Source organism: Canis lupus, chromosome 37 (genome assembly GCF_048164855.1).
Source record: "Canis lupus baileyi chromosome 37, mCanLup2.hap1, whole genome shotgun sequence".
NCBI lineage: Eukaryota > Metazoa > Chordata > Mammalia > Carnivora > Canidae > Canis > Canis lupus.
The window spans coordinates 3,010,981-3,028,293 of record NC_132874.1 but is presented as its reverse complement, the minus strand read 5'-3'; positions in this window follow the sequence as shown (position 1 = coordinate 3,028,293).

The window sequence follows — 17,313 nt, the reverse complement described above, 5'->3', positions numbered from 1 at the left end:
GTGAAGGGAGCTGTGCCTGAATTCAGGGCCCAGGGAAGCTAAGTGCTGAGACCACGAGAGAGGAGACCGGGAGCTGCGTGTCCCAAAACCCACTGGGATGGCCAGATGGCCAGGGGCCTGAGTATGGAGAGGGCCAGAGCCTCCCAGAAAATCCTAACACAGAAGCAGAAGGACTCCTAAGAGGGGAATCTTCCCACTAAGCCACATTACAATGATGATGTTCCTGCCTGTGCCATGCACAAGCCTGGAACTAACAATGAGGCTAATTCACAGTCCATCTCAGGAACGCCAGGCAGGGGCCGAATCATCCAGGAATCACCTCTGCTTGTTGGGCGGACATGCGGCTGGATTGTGCAGGACCACCTTCCAATGTTACTTTTCCTTAGTTTCACATCCGTCGTTTGGGGTCTACCTTGCATGTGGCATTGGCCAGCAATTGTCAGGCATGTGTCAGGTGTTGGAGAGGAGTCAAAGTGCAATAAATAAATAAATAAATAAATAAATAAATAAATAAATAACAAAAAACAAAAAACCTGGCTACTGAAAATACAGGAAGAGAATCATCGAGCCCTGGTTTATTAGGACAGGGAGAAACACCGGCAGGACTAAAGCCTCCCTCAAGCCTCTGCCACCCGGTGCTGGCTCACCTCCCACCTGAGCTCGCAATTGTCGACCACCCTTCTTAACACCCTGATTGCAAAAAAGATTTTCCCAGAGAAAATCATCATGCAAACTTGAAGGGAAAACAAATGATACCTTTTCTTTTGAAAAGATGTAAGAATGAAAAGTCACAACAGGAAATCCCAGGAGGCGGGACACCTCGGTGGCTGTATGGTTGAGCATCTGCCTTTGACTCAAGTTGTGATCCTGGGGTCCTGGGACCCTGTAGGGAGCCCGCTTCTCCCTCTGCCTATGTCTCTGCCTCTCTCTCTGTATCTCTCATGAATAAATAAATAAGATCTTTAAAAAAGAAATAAGAAAGAAAATCCAAGGCAGGAGAACCCTGATTTTTCAATCAAGAAATTGCAGCTGTCCTCAGTCCCACGTGTGACAGTCCTAAATGGAGATGGTCTTGAAACAATGCTTTAACATTTGTCACTTGCTAGAGTGAGAGCAGCACCCAAGAGGGACCCCACAGTGAGGGGACCCTGTGGTGCCTTCCTTCTTGCCCTGTCCCTCTTTGTTCTTAAGGCAGAGTAGGAGCCTGGCCAGTGCCCCATACAGCTTTTCTGGGGAGCACAGTGGAAGGCCCAGGAGGCTGACCCATTTTTCCACCTGCTTACAAGCTGCAAAGGGAGGAACAGAGCTTTTGGACCCTCACTGTGGTTCCTGCTACCTTCAGGGTCCTGCTCTGCCTTAGTGACATGCTCTAAATAGACCCCCACACTCCCAACTCGGACTTCCTGAGCCCAGAGCCCAAGTCCATTCCCAGACTGCTAAAAACAGAGTGGGAAAGGCAGAGGCACCTTGCAGGAGGAGGTTGCAAAGAAAGGATGCAGTTTTCTTCTCTTTCTGGTGCCTTAGTTTTTCATGTGTGTCTCCTGCATGTGGACGGGATAAAGTGGAGATCTAATTCAAAGCAGGCTGTGAGGCTCCTGGCGGTCTCCCAGCCTCCTCCTGGCACAGGCCGGGTACTGGGCAAGCTGTCTGCTCAGTGAGCTGCGTGGTGTGCACACCCAGCCCACTCACACACAAAGCGAGGGCAGGATGGAGCCGCTGCACCTGCACAGGCCATAAAGCTCCCCTGCTGCAGCCATAATTCACTCCAGCTGGGATCTACACTTGTTTGTCTCACTCCGACCATGGACGAGCAGCAAATGTGCTTCTGTGAGTTGGTCAGCGTGGGCTGGAGCCGGGGGGTGCTGGAGGGTCTGGAATGTGGGTCACCGCCCGCCACCATCACCAGAATTGCCAAGGTCCATGGTCCCGTAGAACAGAGCATTTGAGACCTACAAACTGTGTCTCAGATTTCTTTGCTCCTCACAAATAAATTTGACTCTTTTTTTAAAAAAAACTATTTGATTTATTCATGAGAGACACAGAGAGAGAGGCAGAGACACAGGCAGAGGGAGAAGCAGGCTCCCTGCGGGGAGCCCGATGCAGGACTCAATCCCAGGATCCTGGGATCGCGACCTGAGCCAAAGGCAGATGCTCAGCCGCTGAGCCACCCAAGTGCCCCAATAAATTTGACTCTTAAAGACTTAGAATAAAAGCTCAAACTTCAGTGTAAAGCATAATCTTTGAGGCTGGCATGGACACAGGGTGCATGGTCTCAGCTGTAGTCAGAAATGAGAAGCGAGATGGTTTCCTGCCTCAAAGTGAGCAGCAGGAGGGCTTTGTCTTCCAAGAGAGAGCCTAGGAGGCCAATATATGTTTTTTTAATGGAGACATAATTGACAAATTATATTAGCTTCAGGTGTACAATATGATTTGCTAACGGTATATATTGCAAAATGATATACACACAGTAAGTCTAGGAAACATCTGTCCCCACACATAGTCACAAAAGACTTTTTTTCTTGTGATGAGAACTTTCAAGGTTTAGTCTCTTAAAAACTTTATATTTGCAAGACAGTATTATTAACTGCAGTCACCATGCTGTGCATGACACCCTCATGATTTATTTTATTTTATTACTGGAAGTTTGTATCTTTTGACCCGTTTCACCCATTTTGCTCACCTTCCACCCCTTACCTCTGGCAACCACCAATCTGTTCCCTGTGTCCAAGAGTCTGGGTTTTTGGTTGGTTTGGTTGGTTGGTTTTTGTTTCTTTGATTTCACATGTGAGATTACACAGTATTTGTCTTCATTTGACCTGTCACTTAGTATAACATCAGCAAAGTCTGCTCATGTTATGGCAAACGGCGACATCTCATTCTTTTTTTATGACCTAATAGGTTTTATATTCAGGCATGGTGAGGTCTATAGATCAGGAGACACCTGCCATTGCAAAGGTAGCTGGTTACTCACAGTGGGGAGGACACCACGCCTCACAGGCCACACAGGAGGCACCGTGCTCAGTCAGGAGGCAGAAGAAAGAAGGGAGAACATGGGCAAGAGCCTGTACAGGAATTTCCACGAGAAGGAAGAGACAAGGCACGGTAAGCAGTGTAGGACTGGCTGGTTTGAATCATCTTGGTGGGTTCTGGAATATTGTGGCTGTCCTGTGTTGTCTGGTACCTGGCCTAGGTGTGATTAGGGCAGGGGCACAGTGGCCCTGAGTGTGAGAGCCCACGAAAGAGGTGGGCAGGCGCATGAGTGGGCACCCGATTGGCTTGTTTGCACATGAAAAGCACGCTCCCAGGTGAACTGTTTCCTATCTCTGGGAACTGGCAGCCCTGGGAGGGGCGTCCTTCCAGTCTCAGCAAGGAACCAGATGTCAAAGCACAAGAATTACAGAAGATAAAGGCCCCAGAGGATTCCTGGTTGGAGGGATGGTACACTCTGGGGACAGCCTGCCTGCAGCCCCAGAACAAACCGATCTTCCCTCAGCACACAGCTGAGCTACGGTGGACACCCCAGCCTACACAGCTGGGCCGAATGTTTGCATGAGAATAGGCCTTTGGGCACCTTCCAGGACCCTGACCTCTCCCCGCCCCCACCCCCGCCCATCCTCCTGCTGGGCCCTTGGGTCTTCTGGTCCAGAAGGGGCTGGCCCCAAGGGGACTTGGGGGTTGGCTGGGTTATCCAAGCACAAAAAGCAATCACTTCAGTCTTGTTAAAGCAGTGCCAGTTCTAGGAGGATCTCTGGGCTGACAGCACGTCCTGAAGTAGCTCCCTAAACTGCTCCAACCATTGAATAACTTAAAAAAAAAAAAAAAAAGTCTATGTCACTAATGAGTTCAGTTGAAAGAGGGAGGAGGAGATTACCAAAGTCCCAGCAGCATGAATTAGATTGATTCTTCTGAGAAAGGGTGAGAGGAAGAATCTTCCATCTCACTAAATCCGATTTTATTTAGTTGAACACTGACCAGAAGTTAGCTCTCCAACTGCTCGTGAGAAGCAAACAAAGCAAGACCCCGAGGTGAAGGCAGGGATGTCAGGACCACTCAGACAGCTGGCATGCTCCCTGTGGTTAGCACTGATGCTAAAGGATCCACTGTGGCAGGGACGGTGACAGTAAGGGCCCCGTGTACCACAAGGGTCTCTTGCCGATTTTATGCCTTTTTAAAAAAGATTTTATTTATTCATTCATTGAGAGACATAGAGAGGCAGAGACACAGGCAGAGGGAGAAGCAGGCTCCCTGCGGGCAGCCTGATGTGGGGACTCGATCCCTGGACCCTGGGATCACGCCCTGAGCCCAAGGCAGACACTCAACCACTGAGCCACCCAGACATCCCACTCCCACTGCTTTTGAAACACCAGGTGTTGGGACTGCAGGGAGCAGGGCTCGGTGCTTGGCAAGGCTGGGGCCAACGTCACCACAGCGTGGTGCCTTGTAGAATGTGAAGGAAGGACGTGATGTGCCTGTTGCCTGCTTCTCTTCCCCAGGGGGGCCCAGACTAGATGAAGACTCATCAGGCACCCAGAGACTGGAGGGGCTGCCAGCCCCCAGTGAAAGCCTCAGGCACAGTGTTTCCAAGTCCAGCCTACTGCCCTGGGTCCCCAAGTCATCAGCCTTGGAACCTGGCTGCATAGCACATTCGCTCCCCTCTTTCTCTGACTCCCAACATCTACGACACAAGTCAGGCATCTGGCCAACCATCATGGTTTCTCATCTAGTTACCTTGTTCAATGTTTGTTGAGCAACTGTTATGTATCGGGAAATGGTCCAGGTGCTGGTCTGCAAAATTCCCATCATCTGACTCATGTAGCTTTGAACTCAGGGAGCCAAGGGTCTAAAAAAAGAGACAGAAAATAAAGTGATGAACAAATGATGTCATTTCACAGAATGAGTGCTCTCCACGTGGCAAGGAGATAGGCAGGGATGGCAGGAGATGACTATTTTATCCCAATAATATGGTTTCCTATTAACTTATGCTCCCCCACTGTGGTGGGTGTTGGGAGGAACCAGACCTCAGTTCTGGGAGAAGAGGTTTACTGCATCAGCTGCCACTAGTCACCTTACCCAAGGTCATGCCCCCACCCCTGGCGGCTGGACAATGCCTGAGTAAGAGGTCCCAGTTGTTGACCCCCAGCGAGGACAGCTGTGGAAGGTCATCCCACATCCAGAACCCTCTAGAGCATCGTAGCTCCACTTTGCCCTCTGCCCAGTCCCGATCCTTCCTTCCTTTCTATAGGTGTTGATCCCAATAACCCTCTTACACAACACTGTCTTGCTCAGAGTTGGCTTTCTGGTGAACCAGTTGGCATCAACTTTGAACAAACTGAATTTAAAATATTTCAATTTAAAAGTAGGTATGTTGAACTTATTTAATGGGACATATTTATAATTCATATCAGTAGGCTTCATGGAGATTCTAAGACCCCCTGGGACTACAAACCCAGCTGCCCTCCCCCTGCAAACACAGCATCCCACCCTGTTCTGCAGGAGGGCGTGGGGGAGCAAGAGCCTGCTCTTCTCCATCAGCCTCTTGGCATTTCCTGGCCTGAGGGATGATGCCTTCTGGGGAGCAGGTCTGCCCTGGTGGCCTGTTTAGGAGAGCAAACTAGTTTTCCATTAGCAGAAGCTGCAGAAGTTGGGTTCTGGAAACATCCAGGAGTTCCCCTTCCAGCTTCTCCCTGGTGATGCTGCCACTTCTTCTGACCACTGCAGGAGAAATGGGCCGTGATCTCTCCATTAACAAATGTTTACACATCTGCCACATGCCCAGCACCGGGCTGTGAACATTCCCTCTCCTTGGAAACCGCACCTGGTCCAGCCCTACCAGAGAGCCGCCCCACCTGGGGGCCGCCCCGGAGAGCTGAGGGCTCCAGGGAGCTTTCAAAGCTGCGGGGACCCTTTGGCTCAAGTTCGCTGCTCTGTTCCTTCCCATCCCCGAGTTGTGCCTGCCCTCACCCACAGCTGCTGCCTGTTGCCAGCCCGTGCTCACAGGCTTCCCTGTCCCTCACTCACTTGGCTTGTTCCCCTCAATGGAATATGCCAATACAATGCTTTTAGTTCCTAGAAGTTTCTGGCATTTGTGAAATGCTTTCAAATGCACTATCACTCACAATGCACAGGTGAAGAAACAGAAAGAATAGTTAAGAGCCTTCTGAAATTCCTCCAGAAAGAGGGAGAAAATGATGGTAAGAATAGGAAACATGAGCTTTGGCTGCGTGTTAGGCACTTCACATGCTTTACCTCTTATACAGTCCTCACCGCATCCGGGTGGAGGAAGTAGCATTATCATCCTCATTTAAAAATAAGGAATTTGGGGTGCCTGGGTGGCTCAGTTGAATGTTGGACTCCTGACTTCAGCTCATGATCTCAGAGTTGTGGGAACAAGCCTGGTGTCAGGCTCCCCAGTCTGTGGGCAATCTGCTTGTCCCTCTTCCTCTGCTTCTCTGCTCCTCACTCCTCCTCTCTCTATCAAATAAATAAATAAATAAATAAATAAATAAATAAATGATAAATAAATACATAAATTTTAAAAATCCTTTAAAAAATAAGGAATTTAAGGCTCAGAGAAATTGAGTAACTTACCCAAGATTACCCAGGTGGTGATCCAGGCAGTCCATCCCCACAAACACCATCCTACAAGGGGAAGAGCTTATCTCCTGATTCCTAGTCCAGAGCTCTGGGAAGCAGAGGAGGAAGCTCTAAGAGTGAAGGGGAAGTGCATACATATGTTTGCCCCACTACACTGATAGGAAAAAGTTACCCTGTCCCCTGCCAGGGGGAAAAAAGCCCTTTTTTGCTTGGCATTAACTGCACTTCTAAGCAAGTAGAACCCAGGCTCCTCCAGCTTTCCCCCTGCAGGGAGATGGTACTGGGAGAGGTGGAAGGAGGAAGGTCCCAATCCAGAAGCTGCGCCGTTTCCTGGCAATCAGGAGCCCCATGGACTCAGAGCAGCCTCGTTGGCCACAGCACTGATTGCAGCTTTAATATCAATCCCATGCAGAGAAGAGGCATTGATTAGCTAACTCCCTCCGAAGGAAAAGCTGGGGAAGTGCTGGTCCATTACTGAGTGCAGGTGGCAATCAGAGGAGCAGCACTCTCCCCACCCCCACTTCCAGGGCTCAGCATCCTCCTTTGCGATCAAGGCCAGAGAGCTGGGGGTGGGGATGGGAGAGGTGGTAAGGCTGTTAAGCCTAGATTGTTTAACAAAGTGCTTTTTATGGAGACTTGGAGAAAAAGTGGCAAATGTATATTGTCTCTTCTTTTTTTTTAAGATTTTATTTATTTATTCATGAGAGACACAGAGACACAGGCAGAGGGAGAAGCAGGCTCCATGCAGGGAGCCTGAGACTCCAGGATCACGCCCTCAGCCAAAGGCAGGCGCTAAACCGCTGAGCCACCCAGGGATCCCCTACTGTCTCTTTTAAAAATAAAGCTAAAGCAGAGTAGGTAGTTTCTCCTGCTGACTTTTTAGCCCTGCGCTCCAGGGTGATGAGGGGAGCAGGAAAGCAGGCGGGAAGGACAGGACCATGCTGGTGGAAGACCATTGGGGCCGGGGATCCTGCCCTTTTGTGGGCCCAGAGACTGTTGGCTGGCTTGTGGGGCTTGGAAAAAGTGGCTTGACTTTTCGTCCACATATGGAAGGTGTCCAGAGCAAAGCTGGCCCTCAGGACAGCTCTGCACCTGCTCTCAGCACGGTCTGTGTAGCGGGCCTCACCTGGTAGAGCAGCTGTGTTGGCTCTTCTTGCGGATGAAGTGGCTGTTGTGGGATGAGGTGGGTGTGAACACAGAGGGTGTAAGGGAAGGGGGAGTGGCAGGGATCAGGGTCCTACAGAGTGTTTGGGCAGACAGGTTGTAAACTGCTCCTGTCCTACAAGTGGGAAAAAGGGATGAGTAGGAAGCTGATATCGGGAGCCCCCAGCCATCCCCTGCTCCAGGGCTCTTAGAGCTCACTCAACTTACTGAAATCCACAGATGTGTTTCCTCATCTGGAAATTGGGAATAACGATTACTTCTCTACATCTTGATGTCCTTGTGAAAATTGAATAAGAATTCATAAAAAGAAGTGAGCACAGCAATGGTCACATGTGAAATGCTTACAAGTAAATACCACTTGGATGAGGGTGACTCCACTCCCATGATGAGCAGCAGAGTCTCTGAGAGGGTGACCCTAGGTGGCCTCAAGCCAGATGGAAGTCACACTTGCGGCAAAGCCACTTCAGGCAAACTTATGAAATGTCTATAATTCCATGGTTTTTAGTACAGAGTTGTGCCTCCATCACCATAATAACTTTTATTTTCATCACACCCCCCTCAAAAGAAATCCTGCTTTAAATCCCCAGTCCAGGGCACCTGGGTTAGTCAGTCAGTCAAGTGTCTAAGGTCAGCTCAGGTCATGATCTCAGGGTCCTGGGATCTAGCCCCCATGTCTGGCTCCTTGCTCAGCAAGGAGTCTGCTTCTCCCTTCCCCCCCTCCAGCTCTTGTGCTCTCTTTCTCAAATAAATCAATAAGATATTTAAGGATATAAAAATAGATAAATCCCCAGTGCCCCATTCCCCCAGCCCTAAACAACCACTAACTTCCTGTCTGTCTCTATGGATTTACCTGTTCTGGATATTTCATATAAACAGAGCCACACATCGTGTTGTGCGACTTGTACCTGGTTTCTTTGATTTAACCCACAGTTCTCAAAGTTCATCCATGCTGTGGCATGTGTCAGCACCCCATTCCTTTCTATTGCTAATACTTCGCTTCATGCCCATGCTACATTTTTTTTAAATTTTTATTTATTTATTATAGTCACACAGAGAGAGAGAGAGAGAGGCAGAGACACAGGCAGAGGGAGAAGCAGGCTCCATGCACCAGGAGCCCGATGTGGGATTCGATCCAGGGTCTCCCGGATCGCACCCTGGGCCAAAGGCAGGCGCCAAACCGCTGCGCCACCCAGGGATCCCCCCCATGCTACATTTTATTTATTTATTCATCCATTGACAGATACTTGGATTTTTTCCACTTTTTAGCTATTGTGGATAATGCTACCATGAACATTTGTGTACAAATTTTTGTGCAAGTATCATTGTTTTTTAAAATGTTAAGTGCTACCGTATAAGGGAAGGCTAATTTTCAGTGGATATTTCAATTCAGGAGACTAAAAAAGGACTTATAAAATATTTCTTATAAAAAGGAGCCTTGGGGGGCACCTGGGTGGCTCAGTCTGTTAAGCATCTGCCTTCAGCTCAGGTCATGATCCCAGAGTCCTGGAATCCAGCCCCTGCATCGGGCTCCCTGCTCAGTGGGGAGTCGGCTTCTCCCTCTCCCTCTGCTGCTCCCCCCCACCCCCGCCTGTGTTTTTCCTCTCTCTCTCTTAAATAAATGAATTCAATCTTAAAAAAAAGAAGAAGAAGAAGAAACCTTGGGTCTGATGGAATGGAGAACCTCTATTTTAGTGGAAAGGCAGTAAGTTTTGGCTTTAGAAAAACTGGCTGGGAGCAACGGCTCTGCTACACTGACAGTTATTTTGGGGAAGTTACTCAAAACGCTTGTAGTCCTGGCTTGCTCATCTTAAAGAGTAAGAATACCAAAATCTACTTCTCAGGACTGTTCCAGGGGTTCAAGAGATAATTGAGGGAAACATCCAACACTCCATAGGTCCTCAGCATATGTGGTTCCTTGATTGTGCATCTTCTCAAAGCCTTACAGAGAACTGACAGAGCAAATGTAGAATAAGTAGCTCTTCAATTAGAATCAGGAAGAGAGCATAATCACTCAAGTGTTTAACCAGTGAGCTCCTCTGAGTAGTCTTCTGCTAACTACCTCCCATTGTATAAAGAACTTTAATCTTCCCTAAAATTCATCCAAGTCCTTTTAGCTCTCTTCCAAAGTTCCTCTTCAGATATCTGGGTTTGGTGACTATTTCGTGGTTCCCACGTCCCTCCTGTGGGATACACACCAGGCTTTGGCCACCAGGCAATGGCAATTTGTGGGATTTTGCTTCACATTCCGGGATGGAGACTGCACTTTTCCACACCACACTTGTTTTTTTCTTCTCTGACTCTATACGGATTCTGCTGTGTCCTCAAAATGTAGATATGTACAAAAGGGAGGTTTTGATGTGTCAGTACGTAAAAGTGCTGCTTTTTATTACCAGCGAGGGAGCACACCAGATGCCCACAGTCCATGCCCAAGCCCCAGCTCATTCCATGCCAACCCTGGCTTCAGGATGATGCTGGTTGGAGCTGTGCAGAGATATTTTATTAAAGTAGAACTTTAAATGGTGTGTGCCTAGGTTACACCAGAGGGCATGACACAGGAAAACAGTAACACTATTCCTGCAACAGGGACTTCAATCCTTAGGCTGCACTCTTGGAGGCATTGACTGGCCAGGGGCTCAGAGCCTATGCTGCAGTATGGCAGCTCTGTGGACCAGTGCTGTGGTCCTGTCACCATCTGTGGACATCTGCATGCCTGCGTCTGTGCCACTATTATGGGCATCCAGGCATTTCAGAATTGGGTCTGCTTCATTTTCTTGTGGAGTTTAATGTGGGCCCAGCATGCTCAGAGTAACTAGGAGTTTCTTCATCCATAATCATACTGAAGTCTGGAAGCGAGATATGCAAATTCCCTCTGCCCCATTCACAGAGAACAAAATTGGGCTGCCCTGCTAGAAAGGTCCATCTTTCCTCCTAGCCCAGGCACCCAAAGGGGCAACTCCAAATCTTTTACACTAAATGACTGGATCAGGAGTGAACCTCTGACCCAAAGAACCAAATTCTTTCTCCAAATTATCTGGAAAAGGGGTCGGCAAACTATTGCCCATCAGCCAAAGTCTGGCAACATCCACTAGTTTAGATATTGTCTATGACAGTTTGTGGTTGCAATAGAGATCTATGGGTCCAGAAAGCCTAAAATATTTTTTCTTTTTTTTTAAGAATTTATTCATTTATTTGAGAGTGAGAGAGAGTGAGAGAGCATGAGAGAGGAGAGTGCAGAGGGAGAGGGAGAAGCAGGCTCCTCACTGAGCAGGGAGCCCCATGTGGGGCTCTATCTCAGGACCCTGAGATCATGACTTGAGCCAAAGGCAGACACTAAACCAACTGAATCACCCAGGGACTCTGAAAGCCCAAGATATTTACTATCTGTCCTTTACAAAGTTTTCCGACTCCTGAAAGAGAAAGTCACAGAAATATGGAGCCTGGGACCATGGTCTGGGGGCCAGAGGGCCATATGCATTCAGAGCAGAGCAAACTGTACTCAGAGACATGAGTGAGTGAATCCTAAGCCAGCCATAGGGGCTAGAGTATGGACATGTTAAGCTCTTTGAATATGTTGCTGCCCTTGGATGAGTCCTGGAAGGCATTAAGCTCAGAGAACAATGATTGGCAATAAAAGGTGCTTGTTTCTCTGGACCTGTGGCTTTTAACTCCTGGGTCCTATGATCCTGGTGAGCTGTGCACATCTATAGCTGAATGAAAAGGACCAATTTTGTCATTCAATCTAAGTTCTATACAAAGTGAACTGCACCCTTTCCCTATGGGTAGTAGCAGGAGTCCTAGAAAGACTTCCAACAGAAGTTTCCTCTTGCCCATAGCCTCCCCTACACTGTCTGCCTAGTGAGGAGTGTGCCAGAAACAGAGATTAAAGAATCACCTGAGGGAACATGGGAAGAGGAGTATACCATTTGTTAGCTAAAGTGTCCCACTAGATAGCAGTAGCTCTGATTTCATGATTTGGTTCTTTTCTAGAGAAAAAGGGATGTGCCCATGGTGCTTCTCTTTGGGAAATACATTCTAGCCCTTGTTTATGTCATGTAATATAGGAATGACCATGGCCAAAAAAAAAAAATTGAAGAATTAACAATCACAAACCTAGTAGAATTAGTATACTAGCAGGTGATGGAGTAGTGAAGACCCTAATGAGACTAATCAGAATGATTAAAATCTTCCTTTCTCACCAAACTGGAAGACACGAAAGACAACTTTGACAACTCCAACCCTTAATACCATAAAAACTGCTGTGTGTCATGTGTGACCATGAGAAAAAAGATAAGTGGCAAACTGAGAAAAATGTTGGCCACCTAAAATACAGACAGTGGCTGTGGCATTATTTAACAGAACTGTTAGTGTCACTGTTTTCCTCATCCTAATGGGATGACTTTCTTCCAATCCAAGAAGACACCATTGTTAGCTTTTCAAATTACTTCACTACAGTGGTTTAGGTATCATTTTAAATCTGTAAAGAAGCTGCAAACAGGGGCACCTGGGTGGCTCAGTGGTTGAGCATCTGCCTTTGGCTTAGGTTGTGATCCCAGGATCCTGGGATCAAGTCCTGTGTCAGGCTCTCCACAGGGAACCGGCTTCTCCCTCTGCTTGTGTCTCTGCCTCTCTGTATCTCTCATGAATAAATAAATAAAATCTTTAAAAAAAGAAGAAGAGGAAGCTACAAACAGCTGGCAGAGGCCAGATTGCAAATCCTCTAGGGTAGTCTCCACCAGCTGGGGGCTTGCACATGACTCCCGTGAAGATGAGCTCACAGGCAAAAATCACAAAGCAGCAAGTAAGCTCACCACCAGTGATAATGAAGCAATCCAAAGGGGACTTAAAGATGTCAGAAATATGTAAATATTTTAAAAGAAAGAGAATCCACAAGACAAAAATAGGAATTTATTTTTTTAAAAAACAGACTTTTTTTGAGAGTTAGAAAGATCATTGTAGAGTGTTAAAGGTGACTTTTAATGTTTTATGAAGCCTTCCCTTTGAAGGCTGGGTCTAGGCTGGCCTTGCACCCTGTTTATGCCATAGTGATGCAGCATAACTTCTGAGGCTAGGCCTTAGGAGATCTGCAGTGGTGTATTGGTCTCTTAGGATGCTCCCTCTTGGCATCCAGCTTCCATGAGAACCTCAAGTGAGCCATGTGGAGAAGAACTTGAGGCATCACTGCAGACTGCCCCAGCTGAGCTCCTGGCCAACAGGCAGTAGTACCTGCCAGCCTCACACAGGGGACTACTCTTTGGGCCATTCAAGGTGATGCCACCAGTAGCAGCAATAAGCATCCTTTGCCAAGACCAAGGCCAACTTGCAGAATTTTAAGCAAGTAAATAACTGCTGTTCTCTACTTTTGAGAGTGGTTATCTAGCAATAGACCATCATGGAAAAGCCACAGTCCAGATGAAAAGATAGGATGTACCTCCACTGCCAAGTTTCATTTGGGTGAACTCTGAGGCAAACCAGGCAGACCTTTGCTGGAAGGTAGTGAAAACAGTATCATCTTCAAAGGGAGCAGTAGCTAGAACAGCAGGCATGACGCATTCAGTGCTGAGAACAGAAATAGCTGGCAACAGGCAGCCGGAGCTGAAAATGAGTTCTAAGAGAGCCCAGAAGGACAAAAAAATGTTTCAATGATCACTGTTTCATAGCAAAAGGTTCATTGTTTTAAATAATTCACCTGGATCTTATGCTTTATTATTTGAAAGTTCACTTGTATTAATGCTGTTTTAGGCAAAAATAAATAAGTAAATCAATCAATCAATCAATCACTGACTATATATTCTATTAAATTGAAAGAATTCATGTTTTTGCAAAAAATTCATCAATGAGTAATTCTTGTACCCCATGTGTACTTTTCTGGGTTACTCCTCCTTGAGACCTTAGTCCCTGGGCCCCAAACTTCAAGTCATCTATGTCAGCTTGGTACTGGCCTCACTGCCAGCCACTACCCCATGCTGCTTGCAAGTACTGCTCAGTACCTGACATTTGGTGGGCAATCAATAACTATTTAGAGAATTGAGCCAAATTGATTTCTTGAATGAAAGTCAGTTCCCAGGCTCAAAGGGCTCTTTCAACAGGCAGTATTTTCCTTACGGACAAGCTAGGAGTAAATCAGTCATTTTAAAAAGCTCTATAAACCCAGACCACTTGTGAGAAAAGGTTAATACCACATCCTGACATGGCTAACTTATATCCTCAGAGAACAGAGAAACAGTCAGGACTAATGATAAGGAGCAATTTTTTTAACTGTGAGGGGAGTGGATTTTTTAATAGCTATACGGACATATCATCAACATAACATAATATTCACCCTCCTCAAGTGTACAGTTTGTTGACATTTATTACTTATGTGGTTGTAAAGCACTGCCAGTTTTTTAACACTTCCATCCTACAAAATTGCCCTCATGACTGTTCAGTTCCTTTATCCTTAGGAGCTGGTGTGCCATTAAACCAAAACAATCTCTTTAAATTCTAAGGTCTACTATATAGACTATGAGGGGCCCACCATGTTCGAAGTCAATAAATATTGAATATTTTATATTCAATAAATATTGGACGATAATGCCAAAGAAAGCAGTGTTTATATTTCCAGATAGAAATTTCATTCTGAATTTGTAAAAAGATGCAGATATTCTAACTCAGAGTTGAATGCATGCATCACAGTTAATTAGCAATGCTTCAAATTATAGGCCACTGATGTTTCTTGTACAACTAACCATCAATTAGCTATGCTAATGAGAAAAGCAGGAAATGACTACAGGAAAAAAAATGAAATCAGCAGGGATTAAAAAAGAAAAACAACACATTGCATAGACCCAGTCTCAGCCACTAGTAAAACTTACCAGTGATCTAGAAGTATAAATTCTGAGGAGTATTTCCTTTTCCATATTGTCCTTCAGAGAAGCCATATCCAAATCATAAAATGACCAAAATATATAACAAAGGGCTAGTCAGTGGTTCTAATATAATTCCTAGGGGAGCTTTAAAAAAATCAGTGAAGAGTCTTTGTTCTAGACAATTTATTTTTTTTATTTTTTAAATTTTATTTATTTATGATAGTCACACAGAGAGAGAGAGAGGCAGAGACATAGGCAGAGGGAGAAGCAGGCTCCATGCAGGGAGCCCGATGTGGGATTCGATCCCGGGTCTCCAGGATCGCACCCTGGGCCAAAGGCAGGCGCTAAACCACTGCTCCACCCAGGGATCCCTGTTCTAGACAATTTAAATTAAAGTCTCTGTGGAAGGGTCTAAATTAATCCATAAATTGCATAATTTATTTCAGGTTGATTCTAGCTACTTTGTATTTGCTTTACTCTGAGTTTTCTGGTTGGACGGTGAGGGTCTCAGATAAATCACCTTTGGTTCTTCCACCCCGACTCCCCTCACTCCACTTCTAAGTAGGAGAACTTCTGCAGTGAGACAATCTTATAGGTGATTCCTGATAATCCAGTATTTTTTTTTAAGATTTTGTTTATTTATTTGAGAGACAGTGAAAGAGTGAGCATGAACAGGGGAACAGGCAGAGGGAGAGGGAGAAGCAGACTCCCCACTGAGCAGGGATCCTGACATGAGGCCTAATCCCAGGACTTTAGGATCACAATCTAAGCCGAAAGCAGAGGCTTAACTGACTGAGCCACCCAGGCACCACCCCCTGATCCAGTGTTTTATGGTCTCATTCATTTGGAGAATATAAAAATTAGTGAAAGGGAATAAAGGGAAAGGAGAGAAAATGAGTGAAAATATCAGTGAGGGTGACAAAACATGAGAGACACCTAACTCTGGGAAATGAACAAGGGGTAGTGGAAGGGGAAGTGGGTGAGGGGTTGGGGTGACTGGGTGATGGGCACTGAGGGGGGCACTTGGCGGGATGAACACTGGGTGTTACGCTAAATGTTGGCAAATTGAACTCCAATAAAAAAATAAATAAATAAAAAGAAGAAAGTACAATTAAAACAGTAGAAATATGAGTAAATACAACAGATTTTCCTTATTAAAGTTATGACTATAAAGTTGTTCATAGTATTCTCTTATTATCTTGTTAAAGGCTGCAGGATCTGTAATGTTATCTCCTATTTCATACCAGATATTGGTGGTTCAAATCTTCTTTTTATGCAGTCTTATTGGAGGTTTATAAATATTACTAATTTTTTCAAAGAACTAAAATAATAATAATAATAATAATAAATACCTTTCTCAATGTCTCTCTTCTTTGTCAAGGGTTGGGATGGTTTTCCCCCTAAGTAAATCTCTGAGAGAATGCAAGGGACCTGAACATGATTTACCTAGTGTCACGATGGAAGAAAATAAAAAATTATCATCTGGAAATTACAATTCCCCACTGAGCTCCACATGCCAGGCTCCTGGAAATTGTTTCCATTGAATTCCATTTGTTCACCAGTTCCAAGAAGAACAGCAGTTCTTGTAGCTATACTTCTTTTCTCCTTCCCTTAGATTTAAAAAAAGTATTTAAAGATTAAAAAAAATCTTTAAAAAGTTATAATACTTTGCATTATATGCTTACCATAGAAAGTTCTAAAGTAGAATTACAAATAGCAAAATTAAAGCCAGTTTAAACCACCCATGAGTCTCCCTCTTCCCCATTCTAGAGATAACATAATTTATATCATTAGTGTATATCTTTCCTTTTTTCCCCATGTGTGGAAAAATGTGTTTTATTTTACAGAATTGGGTCATACTATATGCACACTTTTCTTACTTGCTTTTTTTGTAAATTGCTCTTATGTTCTCAGCAATGTGTGTGTGTGTGTGTGTGTGAGAAAGAGAGAGAGAGAGAAAGAGGGGGGGAGATTAGGCTTCAAACTTAAGATTTTGCTGTGTCCACAGCAAAGCCCATCATAGAGACTTACCATTGATTATTTTAAACACCCCTCTATATTAGACATTGATTATTACTTTGGACGTTTGCCCTTTTTCCTTTTTCCATTATTTGTCAGAAAACAAGATCCATCACCAACTTGGTGAGTTATACAGATTACTCTTTCACACTGATGTGTGACATTGTATCTGTAATTACCCAGGGCCACATATAATTATGGACACTGAGCCCCTTATCCTCTCATCCTGCTATATTCTCCAATATTGGTACCCAACACCTTCTCCAGAAGTGATGATTACTCAAAAATCCTGAAGTTTTTTCACCGTCGTCTAAATGTGTAGTATGGAGATTTATCATTCTAGTAGCTAATCTACACTGAGTGTTTACTGTGCTAAGAAGTTTATATGTATTTTTCATTTTACCTTTATGACAAAGAATTTTTACAACTATCTCCATTTTATAGGCGAAGAAAATGAGGTTTCCTCTGAGTAACTTGGCCAACATCATAGCTAGTAAGAGGCAAAGCTGGACCCTCAACCCAGAGCTGTTTGCTTCTAAATCATTTTTTAAAATTATTATTAACCAAAATCTGTTCAAATTTTCTTAGTTTTGCATAACGTCCTTTTTCTGTTCCAGGACCCTAACCAAGGTATAATATTATAGTTAATTATGGTGTCTTCTTAGACTGCTCTTGGCTGTGACAGTTTCTC